The 15,185-nt window shown below is 37.0% G+C and overlaps 1 protein-coding gene across 6 annotated transcripts in view; it reads left to right on the top strand.

Annotated features, from left to right (window-relative positions):
• Positions 1-15,185, top strand: part of CDKL5 (cyclin dependent kinase like 5) — a 214,354-nt gene that overhangs the window by 47,064 nt on the left and 152,105 nt on the right. The window contains exon 1 of one of the 6 annotated variants that reach the window (XM_042973887.1): positions 11,310-11,447. The exons of the other annotated variants lie outside the window; for them this stretch is intronic. The gene's annotated coding sequence lies outside the window, so the exon portion shown is untranslated. Of the gene's footprint in view, positions 1-11,309; positions 11,448-15,185 lie in introns of those variants that run through there. 6 annotated transcript variants of the gene reach the window in all.

Consider the following 15,185-nt stretch of genomic DNA (forward strand, 5'->3'; position numbering starts at 1 on the left):
ATGCAGGGCTCAAACCCACAAACCTTGAGATCATGACCTGAGCAGAAGTCAGATGGTTACCCAACTGAGCCACCTAGGCGCCCCCAAAAAGAAAAATTATTAAACTATATGTTAACTAACTTGGATTTCAATAAAATTGAAAAATTTAAAAAATATATGCTAAATACCGCCCCCCCCCCCAGGATATTTTTTGGTGGGCAAAACAGAAGTGGAGATATAAACTCTAGATTTCCATATTCAAATAATTAACTGATCTTTTGAGAGAAAGATTTTGGGTGGCGCCTGGGAGACACATTTACAAATGGAGATTACCCTTGTAAATGTCTCTTAAAAAAGGGTAACTTCTACTTTGTTTTTAAAGCTTCTTCTGTGTTAGCGGTTTCTCAAAAATAACCAGCTTAAAATGATATGCCAAAGAAGCATATTTTTAGGGTGGTAACATTTGCTCCCCTATAAAACCTTCAATAATTTCTAATACCCTGTAGTATTATCGTCAAGGTCCTTTTATTGCATATTAAATGGAAGTGACTTACCGAAGTCCACAGAATTAGTATCTGTGAGAAATAAGCCCACTGACCCAATCAAAGGAGGGATGCAGGGACTCAGCACAGTGAAGCGAGGCTTTAATCAACGTTCTTGCAAGAGTGGGTGTCTGATGGACAGGCACAGTTGAAGCAGTTACAGCAGGCAGTTTATCTCCTGGCATGAAGTCCCTCCCCTGAATCCTCATTGGCTGAGCACTACAGAAGTTACAGCCTTACCTGGAAGTTGCCTATGCCCAAGTAAGGCAAAAAGTAGTCTGATTGGAACACATGTACATTCCTTGAGGTGATGCAGAGACTTAAGTTCTTTGGCGCATGCTCATTGCAAAGCCTGCGAAAATTAAGGCCACGAAATGGAGAGGGGAAGAAGGACCATGAAGTGAAGTGTCTAAGGGTTTGGGACTCCATTGTGTATGGGGGAGGTGGGGGGTTAATACATATTTCCAATAGGTTTACAACCTATTGGTTGTAACTAGACAGCACAGCTTTTATTTGGTATTTCTGAAAATGAATCATCTCACTTCTCCCACTAACTATACCTTTTATGTTTGTCTCATTTCTGTGATTTTTTCATGAAACCTTTTTCAGCTAAAGATAATTGAAGTACATTTGCTTTTACTCCAAATCATATGCTTTACAAATATGCCTCAGCACTTCTGCTTATCGATGCTTCTCAATCTGCCAATTCTCGGTTTTTGTCTTGGCACAGTGAAAGGGGTTTTACTTTATACAGTTAATGGAAGGTATCTTCACTTATAAGACTCCATACATTATCAGTAATGTTGATAGTACAATGCAGTTTCAGAAGTGGTTCTGGAGTTAGCATAGTCCTAAATTGTTTAGGCTGAGTACAAAATTTTCCAGTGATACTATGCAACTTAATAAAATAACAGTGCTTTGCAAATAATGTAATTGCCATCAGAACTGGCAAGACTAAGATATTGCTTGCCTTAAAAATGTCTTATTTACTTCAACAAAAATATTGCTCTTAAAAATGCTAATAACATTTCATGAATCTATTCTTTTTGGGTCTTGACATAAATTACTTGTCTCATTTGGGGAATTTCTTCAAGTGCAGGCTCATAATTGAGGTGGTAAATCCCACTTTCTAGAGTTATTAGCCTTCTTATTTCCTTTATTATGTTAAATTAGTGTTGTTATTTAATTGCTAATAATAGTTGTTTTTTATTATGTGCTTACTATGCTTCAGAGGCTTTACTTATATAACCTCGAATCCTCCCCATTAGCCTGTAAGTAGGCGGTATCCATCCCTCTTAGAGCATGAGAAAACAGGCTTATAAAGGTTCAATAACTTGTCCATGGTCACATAGTCACTCAGGGCTGACACTCTGGTATGTATTCTGAGAAGAATAGAAAGAGAATAGGAAGAGGGTCCAGGTAGAGGAAGGGTTTGTGCCAACAAGCACTGCAATGAGCCTGATTTTTTTCATCATCCTAATTGGTCTTGGGTTATTGAAATAATGAATCTTCATCTTCTAAGGAAGACATATTAAAGTGTAGAAACTAAAAACTCATTTTTGATTTTTAAAATTATTTGCATATTTTAACCTATGTTAATGTAGTCAAACATGTTTGAATAATTCAAAATAGATAATAGGGACTATTTAAATTTTGAATATTCAAGGTATCTTTAAAGTACTGAGTCCTGTGTCTCTGATTAAGTAAACTGGGAGCTACTTCAAGGAAAATGATGATAACATACTGAAAAGCAGGCTCTGGGGACACCAGAAAGCTCTCTAGTTTTCCCACTTGCTCTGTCAATGGCCCTTCAGTCAAGCCAGAACAGAGCTCCTCCTTAATAAGCTAATTAGGAGACCTGGATATAAGCTTTGTTTCCTAATTTATATAATGAATAGGTGATGTTTATTTTAGTTTTTGATTCTATGATTCCCTGAACAGAAAGATGGTAGTTTGTATTTCAAAGGGCATTACATATTATTTGCATGGAATTAAAAACACAAGTAATTAAGTTAGTTAGGTATTATGGGTCTGTAAAGTAAAACTTACTATGGATAATCCACATACAGATGGTAATTTACTAATATTGTTTACAAATTCAGTCTCTGTCAGTTACTCTTTTAAATATGCATAGTCAGTTCTTAATTATTTTTGTAAATGTGGATCATTATTAAGTTCTTTTTCTGTTGACAGGCAGAAAAGAGTTGAAATGTGGATTGATTTTTATTTTGATACTTCATAAAATGATTTGATAGGGATGAAAACGAAACTGTCCCCTCCCCCCTTCCCCAGCTTTGGAAGTACCTGAGTTTTATTTCTCTGTTGTGCTTTAGAAGTTTAAAAAAATGTATATTTTAAAAGATTTTATATAAAAATTTTTTTTAATGTTTATTTTAGAGAGAGAAAGACAGAGCATGAGCTGGGGAGGGCAGAGAGAGAGGGAGACACAGAATCTGAAGCAGGCTCCAGGGTCTGAGCTGTCTGCACAAAGCCTGGTGTAGGGCTTGAACTCATAAACCATAAGACCTGAGTCAAAGTTGGACGCTTAACTGACTGAACTGCCCAGGCGCCTCTAAAGATTTTATTTTTTAAGTAGTCTCTACACCCAACATGGGGCTTGAACTCACAACCCTGAGATGAAGAGTCATATGCCTACTGACTGAGCCAGCTGGATGCCCCGAAAAAGATTTTTTTTTTTTTTTTTTTTGAGTACAGTACTTATTTTATATGCATGGCTTGGACACAGCATTTAGTAGAGGTATGGTGTCTAATTTCTACAAAATTTTGATTAACCTAAGGGATACAGATATGTATGTAAACAGTAAGTATTTAAATATATGATTAAAGTCATGTAAATGCTGTAAGAATTTACAGACTATTCTTTTGAAGTTTTTGAATTTTTATCTAGGAATCTATCAATCTTAACTAAAGAAAAAAACCCCCAAATTTATAGATTTTAAGAATAACATTTAACTGTGCTAAGTAGAGGGGAAGTTATAATTTACTCGATTTCCAAAAAATGATGGCTAACATTTCAGTCAGCAAAGACTGGGGCTAGGGGTGTGGAAATGATCTGAACAAAAGTACACAAGTGGGAAAGTGAAAGGCATATTCTAGGTGTTGATGAGTAAGTGTAGTTTGGTTTGGAGCCAAGGATTCGTATAGAGGGGAAGGTGGGTGATTGCCAAAGATTGTGCTAAATGCACAGGAAAGCAATTGCCAAAGCTTATAGTTAATTTTACATTAAGTAACATGATTACCCTGAGCCTAAATTTCCCCCTCTTTAATGTTTGTTTATTTTTGAGACAATGTGAGAGACAGAGTGGAAGTGGCGGAGGGGCAGACAGAATCTGAAGCGGGCTCCAACCTCTGAGCTGTCAGCACAGAGCCTGATGCGGGACTTGAACTCACGAACCGTGAGATCATGACCTGAGCCGAAGTCGGATGCTTAAACTGACTGAGCTACTCAGGCGCCCCTAAATTTCTCCCTCTTTAAAATAAAGTCAGATGAGATGATCTCTAATCTACTTCATAGGTATTAAGTAGGTATTTGTTGAATGATGAATAAATGTGTGTGAATGAGTGAAAGAGATGTCTTTAAGTATTTTCCTTGACATTAGTGCCTTAGGAATTTAGACTTTTTTGGGTAGGCAGTGGGAAATTAAATTTTTGATAGTAAAATGATGTAACAACCTTAGTATAAAAGGAGGAAGTCATGGTCTCTTACTATAAATAATGCTTATGTGTTTTTAAATTTGTTTCTTTGTTGGAGTTAGTGGATTCCTGTTTGGATTATGAATTCCCAGGGTTCTTTTAACACTTAAAATATTGAGTGTTAAAAGTATTAAGTATTTCTGTATAAAAGTATTTAAAAAGTGAGAGTAAGAGTTTAGAAACTCATGATAACTTAACATTGCCACACCATTTTTACTGTACTTTACAATACAATTTATATGGGGTTGAAAGACAAAGCAGACTTAAAAAATTTTTTTTAAATGTTTATTTATTAAAAAAATTTTTTTTAACATTTGTTTTTGAGAGAGAGAGGGAGAGGGAGAGAGAGCATAAGCGGGGGAGGGGCAGAGACGGAGACATAGAATTGGAGGAGGCTCCAGGCTCTGAGCTGATGTGGGCTCTAATTCATGAACGGTGAGATCATGACCTAAGCCAAAGTAGACGTCAGATGCTTAACTGACTGAGCCACCCAGGCACCCCAAACAAGGCAGACTTTTTTTTTTTAATTTTTTTTTTAACATTTATTTATTTTTGAGACAGAGAGAGACAGAGCATGAACGGGGGAGGGGCAGAGAGAGAGGGAGACAGAATCAGAAGCAGGTTCCAGGCTCTGAGCCATCAGCCCAGAGCCTGATGCGGGGCTCGAACTCACGGACCGTGAGATCGTGACCCGAGCTGAAGTCGGATGCTTAACCGACTGAGCCACCCAGGCGCCCTTAAGACTTTTAATGCAAATAGTTGAAGAACCTCTGGTCTAAATGATTCCAAAGTTTCTGGCTTTGTGTTGATCAAAGTGCCATGATTACCTGAATCAATCTCTTTCCAAGGCATCTTTTCTAAGGAGTCTATAAGGATGTGATTATAATGTATTCATCTGAAAAATGACTTAATCATGGAGGGTGAGGGGGTGCCTGGGTGGCTCAGTCGGTTGAGTGTCTGACTCTTGATTTCAGCTCAGGTCATGATCCCAGGGTGTGGGGTCAAGCCCCACACCAGGCTCCATGCCAAGCGTGGAGTCTGCTTAAGATATTCTCTGTCAGTCTCTCTCTCTCTCTCTCTCTGTCTCTCTCTCAAATTAAAAAAAAAAAAAAAATTGAGGTTGAGAATACATGACAGGCAGTTTTACCCTCAGAGCAGGTTATATTCCTTATGAGGTTGCCTGAAGTTGGAAATTAAGTATGTTAAGCCTTGAGTTTTTCATATTTTCAATTTATATATATTCCTTACTATTGACCTAAAGTTCAACTTTGTATTCATTCAGCTATCCATGACTTATCTGTATTGTGCAACACAAAACTTCCCATATGTAAGGCCCCATAATTGTCAAACATGTAATACTGTTTCCTTAATGCTCTTTTGTATTGCTAGCAGTGCCTCCAATATATCTAGTAGTCAAGGCAGAAGTTTTATAATAATCTAGACTTCTTTGTGGGGCCTCACAGGCCATGTGGTGAAAGAGTTCACCTGAGGCAGAACAAGAGATGGGAGTTTATCGAATACAGTGCAAGGGAGCTGTGGGCAGGACAGCAAAGGAGATATTGTCTGTCACAAGGCAGTGGTAAGGGGCTGTAGTTAACGGCGAAGGTGAGGAGGTATGGGAACATAAGGAATTTTCCTTTTTTGGTACCTGTGTCTGGGTGTTAAGTAACCCATTGGTCAGCTAGGACTTAGGGATATTTTGAGGTAGGTCATCTAATGGGCCTGTTTGCATTCAGCCAGGGGTAGGTGATTACTGTGGACCTTTCTACCTTACTGAGGTTTCCATTGTTCAAGTTGGTGGCCTAAAAGTGGCCTTTACACTCACCATTTCTCTTCCATCAACTATTTTAAAATTGTCATTGTGTCTTTTTTTTTTTTTTTTAATGTTTATTTATTTATTTTGAGAGACAGCATGTGCAGGGAAGGAGCAGAGAGAGAGGGAGACACGCACGCGAGCCAGGCTCCATCTCACAACTGTTTGATCGTGATGAGCTGAAATCAAGAGTCAAATGCTTAACTGAGCCACCCAGGCGCCCCAAAATTGTCACTGTATCTTTTGAATACATCTTCTAAATATCTTAAGTTTATCCTCCTTTCTCTGTTCTTACTGTTGGTGCTTCAGTTTGTGCTTTGTGTCTATCAATCAGTAGCTTTCTGATTAGTGTCTCTGCCCTAACCCTCTTCCTGTCTCCATGATGATTTTTCTAAAACAACACTGATAAATATTCACCTAAAAGTCTTCTCTTGATTTACTGTTGTTTGTGGCAGAGGCCTTCAAACTTCTTATACTGTAGTTGAATCCTTTCTTTAAATATAAGGAAACACACCTGTGGCTTGGCATATAAGGCCTTAGTCCCAGCCTCATTTCTTGCCATTCCTAGACCTGTGCCCTGGATTTCAGAGAAGCAGAATGAAAACAGTCCTTATTTATTTATTTATTTATTTAGCCTATATTAGCACACTTTGCCTAGAATGCCTTACCCTTTGTCTATTCAGTATTATGTTCTTGTCTTAAAAATGTTACCTTAATCTCTTGAGTGATAGTGTCTTTTGTATGCTAATGGATGACTCCAGTGAGAGTTCCCTAGCTAACTTCTGGATGGGGCCTGGCCACCAGAAGGATAAGTCATGGTGAGGTTAGAACTTCTTTTTTTTAAATTTAAAGTAAGCTCTATTCCTAATGTGGGGCTGGAACTCATGACCCCAAGATCAGGAGACGTATGTTCTACCAACTGAGCCAGGCAGGAGCTCCTAGAAAGTTAGAACTTGCAGCCCCCTTCTCCCACCTCTACCACTGGGGAGGGGAGAGAGGCTGGAGATTGACTTCCATTATCCATGGTCAGTGATTTAATCAGCAATGCCTACATAATGAAACCCTCATAAAAAACAACTGGGTTTGGGGAACTTCTGGATTGGTGAACACACCGAGGTGCTTGGAGTGTGGTACACTGCACCATAAGAGGGCATGGAATCCCTTTGTGAACCACATACGTTGTTCTATTCATCTCTTCTATTTGACTGTTCCTGAGTTATATCCTTTATAATAAACTAGCAATGGTAAGTAAAGTGTTTTCCTGAGTTCTATGAGTCATTCTAGGAATTACCAAACCTGGGGAGGAGTTGGTGGGAATCCCCGCATTTTTAGCCAAGTTGGACAGAAGAGCAGGTGGCCTGGGGACCTGGGACTTGTGACTGGTGTCTAAAGTATAGTCTGTGGGACCAGGCCTTTAAATCTGTGGAGTCTGATGTTAACTTTGGGTAGTTAGTGTTAGAATAAATTGTAGGGACACCCAGTTGGTGTCAGAGAATTGGTGTTGGAAAAGATGCCATATATTTGGTGTCAAGGTCACTTAATCCCAGTTTATAAGTGGAAACAAACCAAAGCTTCAGCTCAACATTATGTGGGAGAGCTATAATTCAAAAGACCTGGCTAACCATATGTTTTTAATTGTAATTTCCTTAAAGGAAAGAACCTATGTATCTTTCATTTTAAAATATTAAATTTTTATTACTTACTAGTTATGTGTTCAGATCTCTTGAACTTAATTGAATAATCAGTTAATGTTTACCTTGATAAAATGCTTGTAATTTTGACTGTTAACCTTTTTGGTCAAAGTATTATTACTTTTCTAAAATTAGAACAGACAGCTGACTGAGGAAGTGTAAGATATTTAGCTTGATTTTCTTCAGTTTTTCTATATTTTAAATAGGACACAAATATCTCTAAGTGAAAATAACTTTCTCCCAACCCATTTGGAAAATATACTAGACTTCTTCATGCCTTGTGAAGTTGCTGCTGTTTAGTTATTATTACTATTTGTTTTTCCCTTTAACAAAAGTGACCCTCCCAGAAATAGTTTAATCACCAGATGTTTGGCTAGCAGCATTCCACTTATTTTGGTTTTGCAGTTTTTCTGAAATAGGCTGAAAGGTAATCATGTCATTCCTTCCCTTGTTCTAAGCTGATTTTACTCAATTGCTCTTGCAACTTACTTTGGTAAGTGATTTAGAACCATAATGAAAAGAGAGAGGGTAGGGTATATATATTTTATGCTAGTATACTATACTAGTATAAAAGTATGAAAGCTAGAAGGGACCTCAGAGATCATCCAACAGAGGAGCTTTATTTTTTTTTTTAACCAGGGAAATGAAAGTGTCAAAGTCAACTATAAATCTCATACTTTGCCTTGATAAGAGTAACCCAGGATTCAGAGTCTGTTTGATGTAATCTCCAGTCTATAGTTACAAGGACCAGGAATCTGGAGACATGATAAGAAAGTCAATTTGTGACAGCATTAATGCTATTTAGCCTGGAAGCAGCTTTTGTGAATTTTCCAGATTATTGGCAGTGTTTGAAATCAGTTGATGTTTTCAGGTTCAATAAACTCAACCATGTATTTTTATACTTTTCAATTAGTAGATTTTTCAAACTTCCGAAAAATAGCCATAAATATCCTTTTCCTTTTTTTAAAAAACAAATTTTATTTTAATGTTTATTTTTGAGAGAGAGACATGGAGCATGAGCAGGGGAGGGGCAGAGAGAGAGAGGGAGACACAGAATACAAAGCAGGCTCCAGGCTCTGAGCTGTCAGCACGGAGCCCGACATGAGGCTCAAACCCACGAACCCATGAACCGTGAGATCATGACCTGAGCCAAAGTCAGCCGCTTAACCGACTGAGCCACCCAGGTGCCACTAAATATCCTTTTTCAAATATAAGTTTACGTAGAAGCAGTTTATAAAACTGATGTAAGTGGTATTTAATTAGAATATAATTTTAAGTATAATTTTGATTTATTGGAAAAGTAGTAAAAACTCAAATGTGAAATATACATATTTCATTTCTGTCTCTAGCTTAAAAAAAATGAATGGATGTACCACACATCATTTAACCAGGACCTTATTGATGCATAGTTGAAGGTTATTTTCCGTTCTTTTGCTTTTACAAGCAATACTGCTGTGAATCACGTATGCTTATCTCTCTGTGGGTGTATTTCTGATGATCAATTCCTAGAAATTTAATTGTGTCATTAGGATACGTTTATTTTTAGTTTTGAAAGATATTACCAAATTAGCCTCCAAAAATTGTATTAATATACATTCCCACCAGCAGTGTATGAATAAGCATAATTTCCTCATGCTCTCAGCAACATGGCATATTATTTTTGGTTTTTACTAATTTTGGTTTTCACTAATTAGTAAAAATTCAAAAACTTGAATCTCAGTGTAGTTTTTAAAAAATTTTTTTTATTGGGGAGTATGGGTGGCTCAGTTAAGCATCCAACTTCGGCTCAAGTCATGATCTTGTGGTTTGTGGGTTTGAGCCCCACGTAGGGCTCTGTGCTGACAGCTCAGAGTCTGGAGCCCACTTTGGATGCTGTGTCTCCTTCTCTCTCTGCCCTCCCCGGCTTGTGCTCTGTGTCTCTCTCTCCTTCTCTCAAAAATAAATAAACTAAAAAAAAAAATTAATTAATTAAGGTAATCTCTACACGCATCGTGGGGCTCAAACTCATGACCCCGGATCAAGAGTCCCATGTTCTACCAACTGAGCCAGCCAGGCACCCAAAATCTCAAGTGTAGTTTTAATCTTCACTTTTTTATTATATGTAAAGTTGAGGAACTTTTTATACATTTAAGAGCTGTTTGTGTTTCCTTTTCTGTGAACTATTTGTTCATGGCACTTTGCCCATTAAAAAAAATTCATTTTCTTCCTGTCTTATTGAGCAGTAGGAATGTTTTATGTGTTAGGATATTAACTTTGTGAATTCTTTTCCTCAGATTTTTACTTCTCTTTTCCCTTTGGTTTTTGCCTGTTTCATTTTTATGGATGTCTAAATGCAAACTTAACATGGCTAAAGTGGAATCCTGGATTTCCTCTCTCCTACCTTCCTTTAACCTGCTTTTCTTGTAGTTTTCCTAAATGAAGAAACAACCTCCGTTTACTCAATTACTCCAAACTCTAAACCAAGGAATTATCCTTGCTTTCTCTCTCTCTTTTTTCAAAAAGATTTACTCCCTTTTGGGTATTGGCACAGTGGGGTGGTACAGAGTACAGAGATTTGGAATGAGGCTTTGCAGTCTTTTCAAAGAGTAAACTATACCCTCAATATAAGGCTCGAACTCATGATCCCAAGATCACATGCTCTTCTGACTGAGCCAGCCAGGTGTCCCATCCTTGATTTCTCTATCCTTACTTCTTATCTCTAATCCATCCTGAATTGTATTGGTTTCCCCTCCAAATATATTCTGAATCAATTCATTTTCTTTATATCCCCCAACTAAGTCCATTCTGCCCTAATCCTTCACCTTGGTATCTGCAGTGGCTTTCTAGTTGTTCTGCCCCCAAACTGGCATCTCCTCTTCCATGTACTGAGCCATTTGCTTCATAGTTTACATGATTTTTTCCAAACACAGAATATCGGATTGTCATACCACCCCCTGAACCCACCTCTCCCATTGTCCAAAACCCTCTTGTGGCTCCTTATGTCTTATGATAAAGGTAAAACTATATAAAATAACCCAACCTATTTTTCCACCCTTACCTGATACTAGCTTATTAACTACCCCACCCCCGCCACCTTTCAGTCTTTGGTGTCATGTTCCCTCCTGACTTGGGACTTGCAAATAAATTGTTCTCTCCTGGAGCATTCCTCCCCCTCCATAAGTTGATGTCTAATTGTCCTACAGATCTTAGCTCACTGGACACTTTCTCTGGAAAAGCCAACCCTCCCTAATTAGGTGGGAACCCTCTGTTAGAAGCCCTTATAGTGCCTTATATCTCTTTTCCATAGGACTTATATTTGCAATTTTATGCTTATTGTGTGATTCTTTGATACACTCCATGAAATAAGGAGTCTTTGTTTTGCTTACTGATATGTTCCTAGTGTCTATTCCAGTCAGTGCCTGGCATATAGTTAGCTCTCAAGACATTTATTGAATGATTGTTTAATTAAAAGTTTTCAAGTGTAGTGTTTACAGAATGTACCATTTTACCCTTTCTGAAAAACATGACTACATTTGCTCTAGGCCAGTCTTTTTCATCTTTTCTTTAGGACTTGCCAAAGACCACTAAGGTTCAGCAATCTGATCTCCAAAGTCTTAAAGCATTTCAGGGATGAAGTGTATCTAGGCCAATGGTTTTGAATTCATTTAAATCCTCTGGGTATTCAACAGTCGTGGACTTCAGTTCTTTCTATCGATTTTTCAGCTGAAGGTTAGTGTTGTTGTTGTTGTTTTTGAGTAAAGAACAATAACTTAGATCCATCTTCTGATCCACATCAACCCAGCAAAATCTAGGTGGTTCCCAACTTTTGTAAGTTTACTTTAAAATCAATTATTTGGAATTTGGAGACCAGAACAAATTATCCCATGGAAACCATGATAAAGTTAATAATTATATTTTCATGCAGGTACCTTCAAAACCTTTTTAACCAACAGTATGTCTTAAATAGTACAACATTTGGGCGCCTGGCTCGCTCATTCAGAAGAGCATGCAACTCTTGATCTTAGGGTCATGAGTTTGAGCCCCATGTGGGGTATAGAGATTACTTAAAAAAACAAACAAACAAACAAACAAAAAACAAAAGAACTCCAATAGTATGAACCCTGAATTACTCTGAACAGGGTTTAGCTTTTTTTTTTTTTTTTTAAAGTCAATCCTGAAGCCCTCAAATTCTCAGAAAACTAAAGAGTTTTGTAGGATTGGCAGTGCTTAGGCAAAACATGAAGTAGCTAGGTAGGAGGTCCATTGAGTTGTTATTGGATTTCCTACCTCGTGGAAGGATTCTAAAGGTAAAGAGTGGGAAGGTAAGCTACATATTTGGAAGTTAAAAATTTTTATGCTATTAAACTGTGTATGTTACTTATGATAGTCAAATGTCACTTGGATTTAATAATGGGAACTGGTTTATGGAGAATGGATTGATAAATTACTCTCTCCACTTTTGGGAGAATAAAGCAGAATTATCACTTATGGGTCATGTGGTCACATCTAGGAGGAAAACTAGTGCATTTTCTCCTCACTTATATGCAACATGGAGAAATTCTCTAACAAGATTGTAATTAGGATTTTTTTTGCAAGGCTGTGCTTTTCATAGACATGGTTTCTTTCTATACATGGATCATGAGTTTTAAGATGCTATCAAACTATTAAAACTCTCTTACAACAAGTTTTTTCATGTACCAAATTCATTCCTATGCAGTTTTCAGTGACAAAATGGTTCTCTCATTTGTATGTATAAAAACAATGCTAGAGACGAGAATAAAACTCATGATTCAACTTATTTTGTACTCTCTTTGGGAAGAAGAAAAGACCCGTTCAGATGAAGATTATAATTTCAGCACAAAGGAAACATTTAAGGCCCAGGCACCTCTTAAATTCGATACTAATAATATATGAAATAAATTATAAGCCTTCTGTTTATGTCAGTTCTTGTAGGTACTTGCTTGCCAATGCAGAGACAAGATTGCTTAATTCCAGGTGTATTTCTTAGTGCAGAACACAGTCACGTTAAAGTTTGCTTACTTATTTGCTTACAAAGTTAATAGTAGTAAAAGACTGCAAAGATTTTTTTTAGAGATTCTTAAAATTTTCATGTTGGAAGGGACCTTAGAGGACATCTAGTTTAATACATGACTTCTCTACCATGGCCAGGTCAAACTGCCTCCAGCAGCCTCTTTCTGCCCCCTGCTGGTCCCCTTCTTGTCTGCTATGCTTCAGATTATAGGTCTTCAGTGTTCCTCGAATGTATCAAGCTCTGTTAAGAGTCTTTGTACTTCCTTGAGCACTCGCTCTTCACTTATCCTTGTTCCTGTGCCTTGTTTCTTTACATTAAACAGATTTCACTCAAATCTTAACTCCTCAGACAGGTCTTTCCCAGGCTACCCTATCTAAAAGAGGTCCTGCCCCCCTGCAATAACTATCCAAAGACTGTCTTGTTTCCTTCATAATACTTATCAATGCCTGGAATGATCATGTTTGTTTATTGTTTGTCTCCCTCATTAGGCTCCATGAGAGCAGGGGCCATGTCTATGGTGTTCTCTGCTGTATCCTGAAACATCTACAGTGGGCTGGCCCACTGTAGGTATCTGACAGATATTTATAGAATGCATGAATAATCATTGATGGTTCATTGTTGTTCAGTCACTACTGAGCTTTGTCTCCTTTTCACTTGTACCACTGATCTTAGTTCTTCTCCCTAAAATAACTCAAATCATCTGCTCTATTCTTTTTCAAAGAGTCTTCAGACATTTAGATGTCAGTCTAATCAAAATCAAACTTGCCCAGTTTTCTTACCAGCTCCTTATCTGGCATAGTTTTGGAGTGTGGTCGCCATCCAGGTTATCCATCACTGAGAGTTTTTGGTTTTGTTGATACCCAACACTCGAGACTGTATACTATGTGAAGTTTGAACCTTAGAAAAACTTCAGTTAAAGTTTTTTGGTTAATGTCATATTGAAGTGCTTTATCTTTGATAAAAAGTTATTTTTTAGTTCCATATAGATGACCAAGAAACTATTCATAGATGATGTCACTATCAGAATTAACTCTTCGAGTTCTTAAAAATTTATTTTATTGAGGGATATAACAACTTAGAAATACATAAAACATAAATGTACACTCTAATGGATATGTCTGTTTAACTATCATTCAAGTCAAGAAATAGATCATTCCTAGTGTCCCAGAAAGCCCTCTATTTATCTTATCTCTTGTTGATTTCAACTCCTCTCTATAGGTAAGTAGTATCCTGATTTTTATAAGAAACCCTTCATTGGTCACTTTCTTTTCTTTTCTTTTCTTTTTTTAAATAGATTTACCATTTATATAAGTAGCTAAACAATATAGTTTGTAGTTCAGCTTTGCCTGTTTTAAAATGGTATAAATGAAACAATACTCGTATTAGTTTTCTCTTGTTTTGTAATCAGTTATCACAAGCTTAGCAGCTTGAAATAGCACCCATATATTAGCTCACAGTTCTATATGTCAAAAGTGGGCATGGTGTGGCTTGGTTCTCGGCTTAGGATATCATAAGCCTGTTATCAGATGTTGGCTGGGCTGAGTTCTCTTTTTCCTTGATTAGTTCCAAAGTTGATTTCTAACATCCAGCTCTTTTTTTTTTTTTTTAATTTCTTTGTTTGTTTTCTATTTCATGAACTTCTGCTTTTGGTTATTTCTTTCTTTATATTTTCTTTGGATTTATTTTACTGTTTTTTTAACCTCTTTATTGATGTTTAGTTTATTAATTTTAATTTTTTAATATTTTGTGATATATGCATGTATGCCTCTCAGCCCGCCCCCCCCCCCCATTGCTTTAGCTTCTTCCTGTAAATTTGTATTTTTGTTACTATTATTATTATTTTTAATTAAGTAGGCTCAAAGCCCAACGTGGGCTTGAACACACAACCCTGAGATCAAGAGTTGCATGCTCTACTGACGGAGCCAGTCAGACACCCAGTATTTTTGTTATTTTTAATTGTCTGTTATGATTTGTTCTTTGACTTATGGATTATTTTAAGACTGTATTAATTTCCAAACATACAAATATTCTCTAGTTCCTTATTTTGTGATTGATTTCTTGCCCATTTGCCTTGTGCTCAGAGAACATCTTCAGACTTCAATGATTGTAGTGTTTTGAATTGGTTTACAACCTAGCACATTATCAGTTTTTGTAAATGTTCTGTGCATGCTTGGGGGAAGAAAGGCATTCTGAAGTTCTTTGCTACAGTCTTGCTACAGTCTACAGTGTTCATTTGGTCAAGTTTAAAAAATATGTTCAAAATCTTCTGTATCCTGATATCTTTCTCTTCAAACTATCTATTGAATTCCTTTGCTGTTACTCAGTCTTTAAGTTCTAGAATTCTCATTTATTTTTCAAATTTGGTCTTCTACCTTTTGGACCTACTAGTTCTGTCAAAATGTTCAGCCTTTGTGTTTTGATTAATTCAACCCTAT

This window comes from Panthera tigris, chromosome X (assembly GCF_018350195.1).
Source record: "Panthera tigris isolate Pti1 chromosome X, P.tigris_Pti1_mat1.1, whole genome shotgun sequence".
In the NCBI taxonomy this organism is placed as follows: domain Eukaryota; kingdom Metazoa; phylum Chordata; class Mammalia; order Carnivora; family Felidae; genus Panthera; species Panthera tigris.